The following is a 12,675-nucleotide window of genomic DNA, read 5'->3' as shown; positions in this document are numbered from 1 at the left end:
GTGGTCATTAATATTAAATTGGTCGATTAGGTATTAATCATCCAAACGATTTCTAGGAGTCTTTCGGATGTTTAGTGGCAATTTGACAAAGACCGGAGGCTTCTTTTCACAAAATTTTCCGGTCAGACGCAGGGCCGGATTAAGGGAGTGGCCACATGGGCCGCGGCCCATGGCGGCAAATCTAGAGGGTGGCAAATTGCAATTTTTTTAAATGTAGGTATAAAAAAATATCGGATTTAGAAAAAAAAATTACAAACGAGAAAAGGCGACAAAATCTCTCATTTCCTGAGAGTATAGTAATTTTTAATTTTGTCGTCTTTCAGTGATACAAGAGACAGCACCTTTAAGTAGTCGAGTTAAGAGAGAAATCAAACACGCAATTTGGCTTGGAACGGCGCGGCGCAGAGAGCAACGATGACGAGGACTTGAGATGAAAAGGAGAAGCTCTCAGCGCGGCGATCGGCATTTAACACATCTTAGCGCCTACAAGACTGCACGAATACTTCACGCATTGCATCAAACACAAAGCGGTCATCGCGGTCAGCGTGAAACGGATAGTGCCTACAAGAATGCATGAATACTTCACGCATTGCGCCAAACACAGTGCGGTCAGCGTGAAGCACATGGCGCCTACAAGACTGCGTGAATACTTCACGCATTGCGCCAAACACGGGCGGTCTGCGCGGCGCGGCGGCGGAAGTTAGAATCATCAAACCACATTCATGTTTGTTCTTTCATAATTTTTTTGTTCATTTCTTATGAATGAAAGGCCTTGTCCACACAGAGATAGGTTTACGACACCTAACTTTTGGTAGTAGTGTTGACAGGGCATTCCCAAAACATGTGTTCAACACGAGTAAACGCGTCTTATGCACCCCTCCCCTGCTGGCACGTTCACTTGATGGTTTTTATTGATGTTTCAATACGAATGAGAAGGAGGCGGCAAAATACAGGTGGCCCATGGGCGGCAAGTAGGTAACTCCGGCCCTGGTCAGACGCTTTTGAGTCCGTTTTCTCGAAACTTCATTTTTGCACTTACTGCTCTCTTCGCTGTATCACGGTAGAGCAGACCATCACATGCGAGCTTAGAATATCGACAACGTAAGTTCGCAATCACATATCTCGTTTGCAGTGTCTGGAAATCCCCGCCTCTGTGTTATTTTTTTTAAAGGAGAACAAATTGACATCATTCCTTCTATAGAAGTTAATGCAAAATTTCTTCACACAGAGTAGAAAAATCACGGCAGTTTTAAGTAATTGCCGCTGAGCAGTTTTCCGTTTAAAAACAAAGTATGACAGGAAGTCTGCGACGTCCCAAACCGAGTTATGTGATCGCCGACTCACACCGTCGTTATGTTCAGTGAGGATTAATGCAACTAACGATACCCGAAACATTTACCAATGAAGGGATAGGAGCAGATACAACACGCCAAAACTGCAGAGTACCTCCTTCCCCGAAACAGAGAAATAAAAGAAGATGCGCTCGTTGCAGCTTGCGGGTCACAACTTACACCCGAGACATGCTTACCTACTGAAGAATGATATAAAATGGATAAAACGACTACACTTAGACGGGGGGCCGGGGCGAGGGAGGCCATAGAGGAGGAGTCAAAAGCCAGAAGGAGGGGGCGGGGAGAGGGGCTCATTTTAAATTCTAACAATGCGGTTGGTCGTAACTCAGGATTCCACGTCTAAGGGATTGTTTCTTATCGATCTCGGGAGTTTTTGATCGCCCCCTCCCCAAAACCACTTATCCTAAGTGACTAAATCCCCTCAGCCTGCCTCTTAGCGCCCGCCCCCCTCCCCCGCGGAAGCTCCGCTATCGTAGTTTTGCTGATATTACAAGCTCATAAGAATTTCAAATCGCTCTCGCCCTGTTTTACAGCTTAAATCAAGCATCAATTTCTCTGGGGGAGTCCCTGACGCCCCCGGCCCTCCGAGGGTCTCTCCTTTTACGCTCCTCTGCGTTTTTCCCTCTTGGAGCTCCTTCTTACTTTTCTCCTCTTGCTCTTGTCGTCGCTATATCTTAGGGTGGTTTCACGATAACTGGAATGGTTTTGTCGCCGTAACAGATGACACATTTTTCGGTCGTATTACATTTCAACGCCCAAACCTGCGTGGATCCATAGAGAAAAAAAAGGAGGTGTTTGCATTTCGGGCATCATGGATTTTTTGATGATTTGATGACGTAGGTCGGTACAGCGACGTTTTTATCCTGTCGATTTTCTTGGAAATGGTGTAATTTAAGGAAAAAAGTCATTCCATAAAAAGTGCTTGAAATTATATAATGAGTTAATTTAAGTAAAAAAATCGGACATTATGGTCCGTTTTTCATATTTCGAATTCCGGATTTCGCTGGCCAGGTTGTGACGACCCACGTCACAGGGTAAACAAACCTCAAGATGCAAACACCTCCTTTTTTGTCTCTATGGTGTGGATCATAAATGAATCAGTGAGTACGCAAACACACCAACTCGAGAAAATGAAAATAATCAAGACACACGCAAAACTACACGGTAGCTGAAAAAGTTTGCACAAGAAAAAGATCTTTGGTGCCGAAAGACAAGTATTTAAGGACACGTTAAAGGTCCAAGTTGGAATAGATGCGTTAACTTCAATGAAACTGACTCTCATACATGAAAATTGAGTATTTTTGAGATACCGAGTTGATGTGTTTTCGTTCTCACTGATTCACATTTCGAAAAGCCTAGAAATCACTAGATCTAAAGAACTTAAAATCACATAAGTAAAAAAATGCCAAATTAACTAGTCTGATATTATTATTTATACCGTTTTTAAGTGCTGTACTAATAAAACAGCACTAAAATATATTAAATTGATAAATGTAAGGAAAATATTTAACAATCAATAGTAATAGAGAAGAAGAGATAGAATAATATAGGGTCTAGGTCACTCGAATATTTTCGAATTAATATTCAAAGAGTTACGTACGAGGGGCGTTCAATAAGTAAGTATCCCCCCTCTGTAAAATCCATAAGAATGGGCCAATTTTAAAAAACTTGGGCTCAAAATCTTCCTTAGGATATTTTGAGTTCAACAAAACAAACCGCAACAAAATCGGACTATGTGCGGCCGAACGCGAGCCGTTTGAACGCGCCGAGGTGCTCGACGCTCCCGCCGAATCTGCGAGGATTTGAAGTCCGCTACAGGAGAAGAGCTTCTCTGCCAAAGCCTCAGTCGTTCATCACTGACGAAAAATCAAAGAAATTTTTGTAGAATAAGGGGTTTACCTCACTTCTCCACATAACCAGCTCGATCCAAGCAAGTCTGATACTGAGACTAAGACTAAGAGAACAGCTTTTGGATGCCTCGTGCGTGGAAGTCTTTCAGCTGACCGCGGATGAAAGAGTGGACGGCTTGTTTGACCTCTTCCACTGATTCAAAATTAACTCCTCCAAGTTCAGATTTCAGGAACGGGAATAAATGGTGGTCAGGTTTGCCATCTATTATCGTATCTGAAATCTGAACTCGGAGGAGTTAATTTTGAATCAGTGGAAGAGGTCAAACAAGCCGTCCACTCTTTCATCCGCGGTCAGCTGAAAGACTTCCACGCACGAGGCATCCAAAAGCTGTTCTCTTAGTCTTAGTCTCAGTATCAGACTTGCTTGGATCGAGCTGGTTATGTGGAGAAGTGAGGTAAACCCCTTATTCTACAAAAATTTCCTTGATTTTTCGTCAGTGATGAACGACTGAGGCTTTGGCAGAGAAGCTCTTCTCCTGTAGCGGACTTCAAATCCTCGCGGATTCGATGGGAGCGTCGAGCACCTCGGCGCGTTCAAACGGCTCGCGTTCGGCCGCACATAGTCCGATTTTGTTGCGGTTTGTTTTGTTGAACTCAAAATATCCTAAGGAAGATTTTGAGCCCAAGTTTTTTTAAAATTGGCCCACTCTTATGGATTTTAGAGAGGGGGGATACGTACTTATTGAACGCCCCTCGTATTATAACGCTTTCTAATGATTAATTGCTCTACCTCTCAATTAATATTATGTAAATTCCGAAAATGTGCTGTCTGTTATGCGGTTAAAAGTCAGCGTAACAGACAGTTTTCGGCCATTTATTTAAATTGAAAAGTAGAGCGATAAATCTTTGAAAAGCGCTATGACAGACGTAACTCTGTGTAGGATAATGCAAAAAAATTCGAGTGATCATCATTGCTACTAAAAATATGACCGAAAAATGTATTGTCTGTTACGGCGACAAAACTATTCCAGTTATCGTGAAACCACCCCATACACTGAGTGTTGTCGTTCCTTCGGTTTTGGTAACGAAGTCGGGGGAAAATGTCTGTGGACGAGGAGAAAACTGCCGTCCAAAATAAAGATGCCTTATCTCCAGTCGACACTTTTTTCAATTTTTTGCTGAAAAATGCTGTTAGAAAAAAAAAAAAAAAAAAAAAAAAAAAAACCCTAACAAATATTCATCCTTCATCTTTTCGATAAACAGTAAAAACGTATTATCTCCATTCGACTCTTTCAATTTTTTCCTGAAAAAAGCTGTTTAAAAAAAAATTCATTTTGAAACATCAATAAAAACCATCAAGTGAACGTGCCGGAGGGAGAAGGGTGTATAAGACGCGTTCACTCGTGTTGGACACATTTTTTGCGTAAGCCCTGTCAACAATACTAGCAAAAGTTCACGGAACTTCGCGCGAAAGTTCAGTTCCGTAAACCTATCTCTGTGGGGACAAGGTCTTTCATTTGTAAGCATTGAACGAAAAAATTAAGAAAGAACAAACATAAATGTGGTTTAATAATTTTAACTTCCGCCGCTGCGCGCCGTGCCGCGCTGACCACACTGTGTTTGACGCAATGCGTGAAGTATTCATGCAGTCTCGTAGGCGCTAATATGTGTTACATGCCGACCGCCGCGTCGAGGGCTTCTCCTTTTCATCTCAAGTCCTCGTCATCATTTCTCTTTGCGCCGCGCCGCTCCAGGCCAAATTACGTGTTTGGTTTCTCTCTTAACTCGACTACTTAAAGGTGCTGTCTCTTGTATCACTGAAATACGACAAAATTAGAAATTAATGAACTCTCAGGAAATGAGAGATTTTGTCACCTTTTCTTGTTTGTAATTTTTTTCTGAATCCGATTTTTTTGTACCTGCATTTGAAAAAATTGCAAAATTTGCCGCTTTCTAATTTTCCGCCATGGACCGCGGCCCATGTGGCCACCCCCTTAATCCGGCCCTACCTCCAGTTTTGCTACATAGGTAACAAACGTTCCGGCGAGCACGTTTTGTCATCTGTTCGAGAATTGCACTCCATAATCTCGCCCAGACTTTGCTAAACCTATAAACTATACATTTACCTACTGAGAGGCATAGTCCACTTGAGATTCGCCTTCAATTTTACCTCGTCGGCAACGAACAAACCGGAGAGTGCGAATAATTATCTATTCGAATAAAAAACACGTTTCTTTCGCTCCTTAAGCTTCGACTGAACCGATAAATGAAGTTGTTGTAAACCGTATGGTAGGCATATCGGCCGCCTGAAGTTTGACAAGAATAATTATTTATCCGGCGAATTCAAACTCTGCTATAAATTAATAGATGAAAACCTATTGAGAGATGTCATGCTACTTGAGGCTCGCCTTCAATTTCGCCGCATAGGCAAAAAGTATACCGCGGATCCATTCGAGGAGCACACAATGATATCTGCCATGATTTTTGATTGAACCGATGAATAATGTTGTGAATCCATCGGTGTATATCATCCTTGACGCCCTTAATGGTAAAAATGTCCCTTACTATTACTGGGTTTGACTTCAGTTAAATAAGAACTCGTGTGAAATACCATTTACATGGTGATTTTATGTCAGGTATTGTTTTTTCTTATTGCAGCAGCTACTGTCCGATTCATGACGAAACAGTGTTAAAGCCAAATATCTTGTGACATCATTTGCTTGTTCAAACGATGACTTTTCAACCTAAGTTACAACGCATAGCCCAACGTAGTGATGTTAGGTTACAAGCCATAAGTTTCTACCAGCGATTCTGGCCCCCCTCTTTTCAGTTTCAGTGAAAGTTTCATTTCAGCATGAGGCATGACAAGGATGAAGCAAACAGAAGGAGAAAAAATACGTTTTGTGGCATACCCCAAAATTTGAAGGCGAAATATTAATGTGCGTTTCTTCCATATGTCTCCATACCTCTCGTCGATGCTTCCTATTCCTCTCTCTTAGTCATTTAAATCTACTGAACTCTGAAACTTTATTAAATAGTGGGCTCGTTTAGCTCGCTCCAAATTCCACATGTATAGATGTTGGTCTATAGCCTAAGTATCTTTTCCGTCCCAATTTTTAATCGCCATTTTGAAAGAAAATCGGTAATTTTAAAACATGAAATCAGATTTTTTTTCTCATGGTATACCCCCGGATACAAAGTTCAATGCAAAATCGGTAAACGTTCAAAATGCTTATCTCCCGCCATTCTGAAAGAAATTGGCTTTGTGAAAAAACTTCTGCCAGTTAAATATATTTTTTTCGTTTCAACCCCCCCCCCTCCCTCCCTCGACCAAATACTGAGTTTCCAGCAAATCCATCGGCAAATAGACTATGCCAATTTCATGCCTATGAAGAAAATTTAGATGGCAGCCTGCTACTTGCGCAAAAAATGTTGGCTGCTTTTTAAAAAAAAAAAAAAAAAAAAAAAAAAAAAAAAGGCGCCCTCCCCTTCAGGTAGGAGTATCCCTCAAAAATTCAAAAAGTAGTCCTCTGTGACCCAGAAGCATTTCTAGAGTTTCGTCTCAAAAGCTAACTTTATAGACGCGTTTTGCTAGTTGCGGTAAAGTGGTACAGTCCCCGCTTTTTCAAATTTTCCGGCGATAATTCGTATTTCCCGGCTTTTAGTTCCCTCCAATTCAACCGCCAATCCAGGACAAGGCACAGTTACACGAAAAACAGCAAGTAGTTTGCTCTTCCACCGCGAGAGAGCTGCACCTATTACCTTGGTTGTTTAGTTTACATAAGCGGCATTCATTCGGCATTGAAATTTTAAGGTTATCTCGTTTGCATCTTCAAAAACTCTATGCTTCAAAATTACTCAGACGAAGAATATCATTGATGATTCACACTATTATCAGTTTCAATATTGCGGGTGTGAACAGTCTATTTCGCTAATGAAGGAGTTGAACCTGTATCGTTAAGTGGCAAGGCGGATAAAGAATGGTGGTCGCATCTCGTACCCTCTTGACGTCACGATTGTAAACAAACCCAACTGCGGAGGGTTTGAGGTTTACGCTGCAATCTGACGCTACAAGGTATTGGTATTGTATAGTCACTTGTTCATTGTAAGTATTTCTGGCGTTGATAGCCCGAATTTAAAGTGAAATTACTGCGGTGTATTTTATTTTGCTATCTTTATCAGTAAATAATTTAAAAACCGTGAGAGATTTTATTTTATTTTTATTTTATTTTATTTTTTTTTATTTTTTTTTATTTTTTTTTTAATATTTCTTATTTTCTCCATGGATACCTGATTATCAATATAATTTTTCGGGGGATCCCCCGAACCTCCTTATCTGGGGGGAGTCCTCCCCTTGTTTGTCAGAAATCCCCGACCCCCTTTCCGTTTTTCCAATTTTCACACTTGTCTCCCAAATTTCCGAAAGTACAAATTTCTCCTTGAAGCATCAAAAAGAAGAACGATTGGACGTTATTTCCAAATTTTTAAGGAAAAACTACCGCATTACAGCTCTCAAAAATCCGAAATATACTAAGTCCAAAATGATAGGTCCAGTTTCTTCAGAAAGTTGCACATGTGCGTGAAGGAACGAGAACATCGGGTACATTTCTTTAAACACAAATTTCAGCCAGAAATATTAAACATTAGAATGATTGTAACTTCCTTGCAAATTCTCAGTAAAAATTTTAACTCAGACTACGATCTGAAAGCGTTTCATTAGGAAGGAAAACTCATAATTCCGTTTGGAAGTTGTATGAGCCTCGCGCCGCGGCATCGCATCGGGTACACTTCGGGTACATTTCAAATCTCGCGGTAAAAGCCCGTACCCTCTGCACGTCACACATGTTCAAGATGGCAGCCAAAATCGAAATGCGACCACCATTCTTTATCCGCCTTGGTTAAGGTGATTCCAAGTGATCTAGGGACAGCTCGTATCCGCGCAGAGAGCGCCACTAGTCGTTTTTCTGAAGCGACCAGTAAATCGTCTATTACTTCAAATTCCCTGCGAAGATTTCCCAAATCGGATCCATAACTTATAGCTAATTTTTTGTATTATTTTTTGATGTATTTTTCATCGAGATTGATTCAGTTTACGAGGTGAAAGTACGGTAACAGATTTTGAGGTGAGGAAAAGCGGCCGTGAGAAAAGTGACCGCCATGATTGTTGTTGTTTTGTTTACCTAACTTTAGGTTATGTCTTCTGTTTATCTGCACAATATACAATGTTCAAATTGTTTATCTGATAAAGACTCTACCGCCTTTACGTATAAGGAATAGAATTTCCCGTTTTTTTCTTGCTTGTTATTCTAATGCCATCATTGTGGAAAAATCGCGTGTGGAACTTGTGTTTAACAAGATTTTGGGACGGAATCGAGCGCACTGGACCTGCTCACCGCACTGTAACTTAGGTAAGTTCTTACACTCTATTTACTTCTTCAAACGCAACCCCTATTATTCCAGTAGGCGGAAATACTTTAGAGGAACAAGCAAAATATACGGAGACTGGGGTGAACACTATATTTGCGCCAACAATTCTCATTAGTTGGTAAATGAAAGCGCTGTATGTTCCGAGTATGTTTATGCACTCTCAGAGACGAACCAAAGACCTATCTTGAATCATGAATTAAAATCAATGAGCAAAGACAGCTAGATTTCCGACCCCACACCTTAAAAGGCTGAAATCTTTTGACAAGGATACCAGCGAAGGAATAGCGCGACACTGACTATGTTGTAAGGGGATGGTGGCTGACCCAAAAATTCAAAGGGGAAGTTTTATGCATTTTTAAAAAATATATGTGTGTTCAGTGAATTTTTCCTGTTGCTTACCTAACTTTCAGTATCTCTGGAATATTAAGTCAATTGTAATTGGACTGCGTTAAACAGAAAGGAACCAAGCCACATCAGCTATTGCCAAATTTAATCGGGCAATTTAAATTTTTACATGAAAACGGTTGTGCGGATTTTTGTGCAAATTTCAGTGGATTTTCTCTAGAGTATGAAGCTAATTCCTTAAAAATTTCAAAGGAATCCACACAAACGTCCTCTCGTAAAAAACTAAATGGCCCGGTTAACTTTGGCAATAGCTGATGTGGCTTGGTTCCTTTCTGTTTAACGCGGTCCAATTGAAGTATGCTCTGACCGAACTTTGATTTGGTTCATTGAATGAGAGGATGGACACGATAATAGAAATTACTTAAACGGTAAGTAATTTTAGAAAGGAAATGAATGCTTGAACAGGTAAGAGGTACCTTCAATTTCTGGATAATATGAGCTTTGCAGTTGAGGGAGGGACGATCGAGTAGATTATTAAGAGTGCCTACTTAGGTACTTGGCTTATTTTACAGAAATTTTCTATACAATGTTCTGCTCTGAAAAACCATCCTTTGCCATTCATTTCATCAGGAATGCATGTTTCTTTTCCAGGAGGTGTCCAAGTGTCAAGTCAAAGGATCATACTGATGCAGCATTAATTTTAGTGAATCCTGTCACTCTCTACTGGGATTCTCTGTAAGGACATTGCCAGAACCGGACGTTTAACTCAATGAACACCAATTCTTGTGATCTGATCCAACCAGAGTGGGCACCAGTGACCTTTGGACCTTTGGAGATAGAGGGTGCTCTCCAGAAAAGGTAAGGGATTTTGCAAAATATCTACGCGATATTTTTGTATTCTGCAAAATTTTATCAACATTTTTTCTGTGAAATCAAAGAATGTAAAAGATCTCTCCTTGAAGCTGTAGGTGTGCCCCACTACCCCAGGTGGGTGCCTTCCCTTGCTCACTGACCCTCCTTGATGCAAGTGCACTGCGACCCCCTACCTCCCTCAGAAAGAAAATTCATAATTCGCCTCATGCCAACTCTGAAATTGGTGAACTCTCTCCAAGGAGGTAAGGAAAGAAAAAATTAGCTAATTAGTGAATCCACGTTCATTAATCACAGAGACTATGTGAGTAGCTCAGATCTAGAGGGTCGTAACACACTGTTTTGAGAAATTTAGCTAAGTACACGGGTCTATTCAAAATAAGTTCAAGAAGAGTTCTGTACGGTAGAAATTGTTTGTGCACCTCCAAATGCAATGTGCTTATACCTCCGCTCATGCTTTATTAATTTTTTAAGGAATACATGAACCAACAGTTTTCCTTAAAATATTCTGTATAATTTCTAACACAATCGTAAATATTTTCATAACAATTTGAATTATATATTTTTGTCAGTTTATTTTTCAGAAGAACAAAAAATATAATAGAAGGCTTTTGAAACGTTTCAATGGAAGGATATTTTTCGGCCTTAGCCATTGCACTCTGTTCTCTATTGTCCTTTTCTACCAAGAATTCTCATGAGAGGCGAAGAATCAGTGAATTATTGTTGGGAATCCCCTCCCTTCTCCTGGGAGGTTTCTGTGATTTTCATTCCCCTCTTCTCCTGTAACTTCCGGATGTGGCAATCAAATCGGATTGTCTTGTTGGCTACCTTCCATGTCTTTGTGCTCGTCAAATGCTACTTAACAATAATCATTTTCTAAACTGTTTAGTTTTTAATTTTGATGAAATGCCTTATGTTCTTTTGCAGAGAGACCACCCCAGTCATATGAATCAGACAATCCTGTGCTCCCATATTCCAGAACTGGAACTGGACTTAGAGTAAATGCTGGGTCTATCTTGTCGCTATCGGTGAAATTTTCCACATCTCAGTAGGGACTGACTGGCTTCAAATTTTCTTCAGACGCCACAAGGAGCATCGTTTTCCCCCTTAGTCTTACCTATCTTACTTTTTTTAGTTCTAGAAATTACTCTTTAAATTTAATCGCTAAAACTCAAACGTTACATGTAGGTATCCTAAAGGGTTAGAAATCAGAGTATCATAGTATTTGAAGTTAGAATAAATAAGTCATAGTTAGAATGGTCTGGCAGCGTCTCTCTTAATGTGTGTAAATTTTCTCTCATTATCTTAATAAATTTTTTATTTTCTTTCTTAGATAAGTTTTGCTGGTTTTCATTCATTCACACTTTTAAAGATTTTGGTAAGCTTTATTGAAAACAACTATGGACCTCTGCAGTGGCAGGGCGTGCTTTGCGATATATCCATTGATCGACCCTTTAAACCTATGGAAATGGATCAATAAACAGGGTGTTAGCAACGAATACTTTAATAAGCGATTCATTACCATAGCTTCAAATCTGGAGATATCGGTAACCGATCATTCACGCCTCGCCACTGGACCTCTGAGAATAAACAGGATAAAACCATCCAGTTTTGCGCAACTTAAAGAAGTTATATATTTTCTGAGTTCCATTCTTACAGTAACCTGTTTGCTGCGATCATCTAGTTTAACTTGAGGTTTTCTCTAGAAAAATTGTAAACGATTTGACAAACGTTTTTCCTCATGAGAAAAATTAAAAGCAAGAAAAATATGAATCCTAGATGGAATGAAATTTCTTCTGTTTGCAGGGATCATATGAATTTAAAAATAAAAAATGTAAATGATTAAAAATAGTTAAGTACTAATTTTGAAATTAAAACGTCATTACTTTCTCAAGGTTTTTTTTTTTATCAATTTCAACAAAGTAAATGTATGCATAAAATTTTCCTGTCAAGTTCAGAGCAAGGAGGGGGAAGTCTGGAATATGTTGGAACGTTAATATGCATTGTAGGTATGTTTTTCTTCGAGGGTTTCCTTGTATTGTTAAACCAAGTAGCCTGGAACTTATAGGTATAGGAAATTTCTTGCTTTGATCCACAATCTTCCCTGTGAGAGAAGGAAGTGAGGGAAATGCTCCCTTTTGCTTCTAGAATGTGAAGTACATCTCTGCCGTGCCAAGGAAAAACGTCCTATGAACATTCGAGAGTTACCAGATTTCCTCCTACAAAATGTTTATTTTGGAGGAAAGATATGAATATTCTCCCTTGAAATTTTCAGGGGCTTTAGGTTAAGTTGTGAACAAAATTATCTGAAAAATTGGAAGGAAGATATTCATAAGTTTACCAGGAAATTTGTATTTTATCAAAGGAAATTTGGCAACGCCTGAAGGTCCATACAGCATTTTTCCTTAGCACGGCAGACCTCATCTCAAGCTTCTTATCTTCAGAATCTGTCAACTGAAATGTTAAAAGTATGTATGTTGCTTTAATTGAACGTCTGAGAACCCTTATACTTAACTTTCAAAAGAAAATTTAAGAAATTCAAGAACAGAAAGTTTGAAGCATAAAAGAGGATAAAACATTTTATGAGATTTAAAAGCAATCTAATCTGAAGCAGTTTCCAAGGTATAATTTTAATTCAAATTTTCACAGACAGGATTTATTCAGGTCTCTTGAATTGATTTATTGACCTATGATTTTGTAAAAATAGAATTTATGCAAGCCAACATCTGAAAGAAAGAAATTCAAAACTTTATAGCGCTTTTGTTGTTACTATGCTTGTGCAACTGTTCCTCTCATTCAACAGAAATTTGGTAACTTAAACGTAACAGTTC

General features: G+C 39.5%; 1 long non-coding RNA gene across 1 annotated transcript; it reads left to right on the top strand.

Annotated features, from left to right (window-relative positions):
* Positions 1-8,168: 8,168 nt before the first annotated feature.
* Positions 8,169-11,181, top strand: LOC140225218 (uncharacterized). The gene is made up of 3 exons (XR_011900357.1): positions 8,169-8,610; positions 9,626-9,832; positions 10,772-11,181. It is a non-coding gene; the product is annotated as an uncharacterized lncRNA (long non-coding RNA).
* The last annotated feature ends 1,494 nt before the right edge of the window (positions 11,182-12,675 follow it).

This window comes from Bemisia tabaci, chromosome 8, assembly GCF_918797505.1.
Source record: "Bemisia tabaci chromosome 8, PGI_BMITA_v3".
NCBI lineage: Eukaryota > Metazoa > Arthropoda > Insecta > Hemiptera > Aleyrodidae > Bemisia > Bemisia tabaci.
This window is presented reverse-complemented; position numbering and strand designations above follow the sequence as displayed.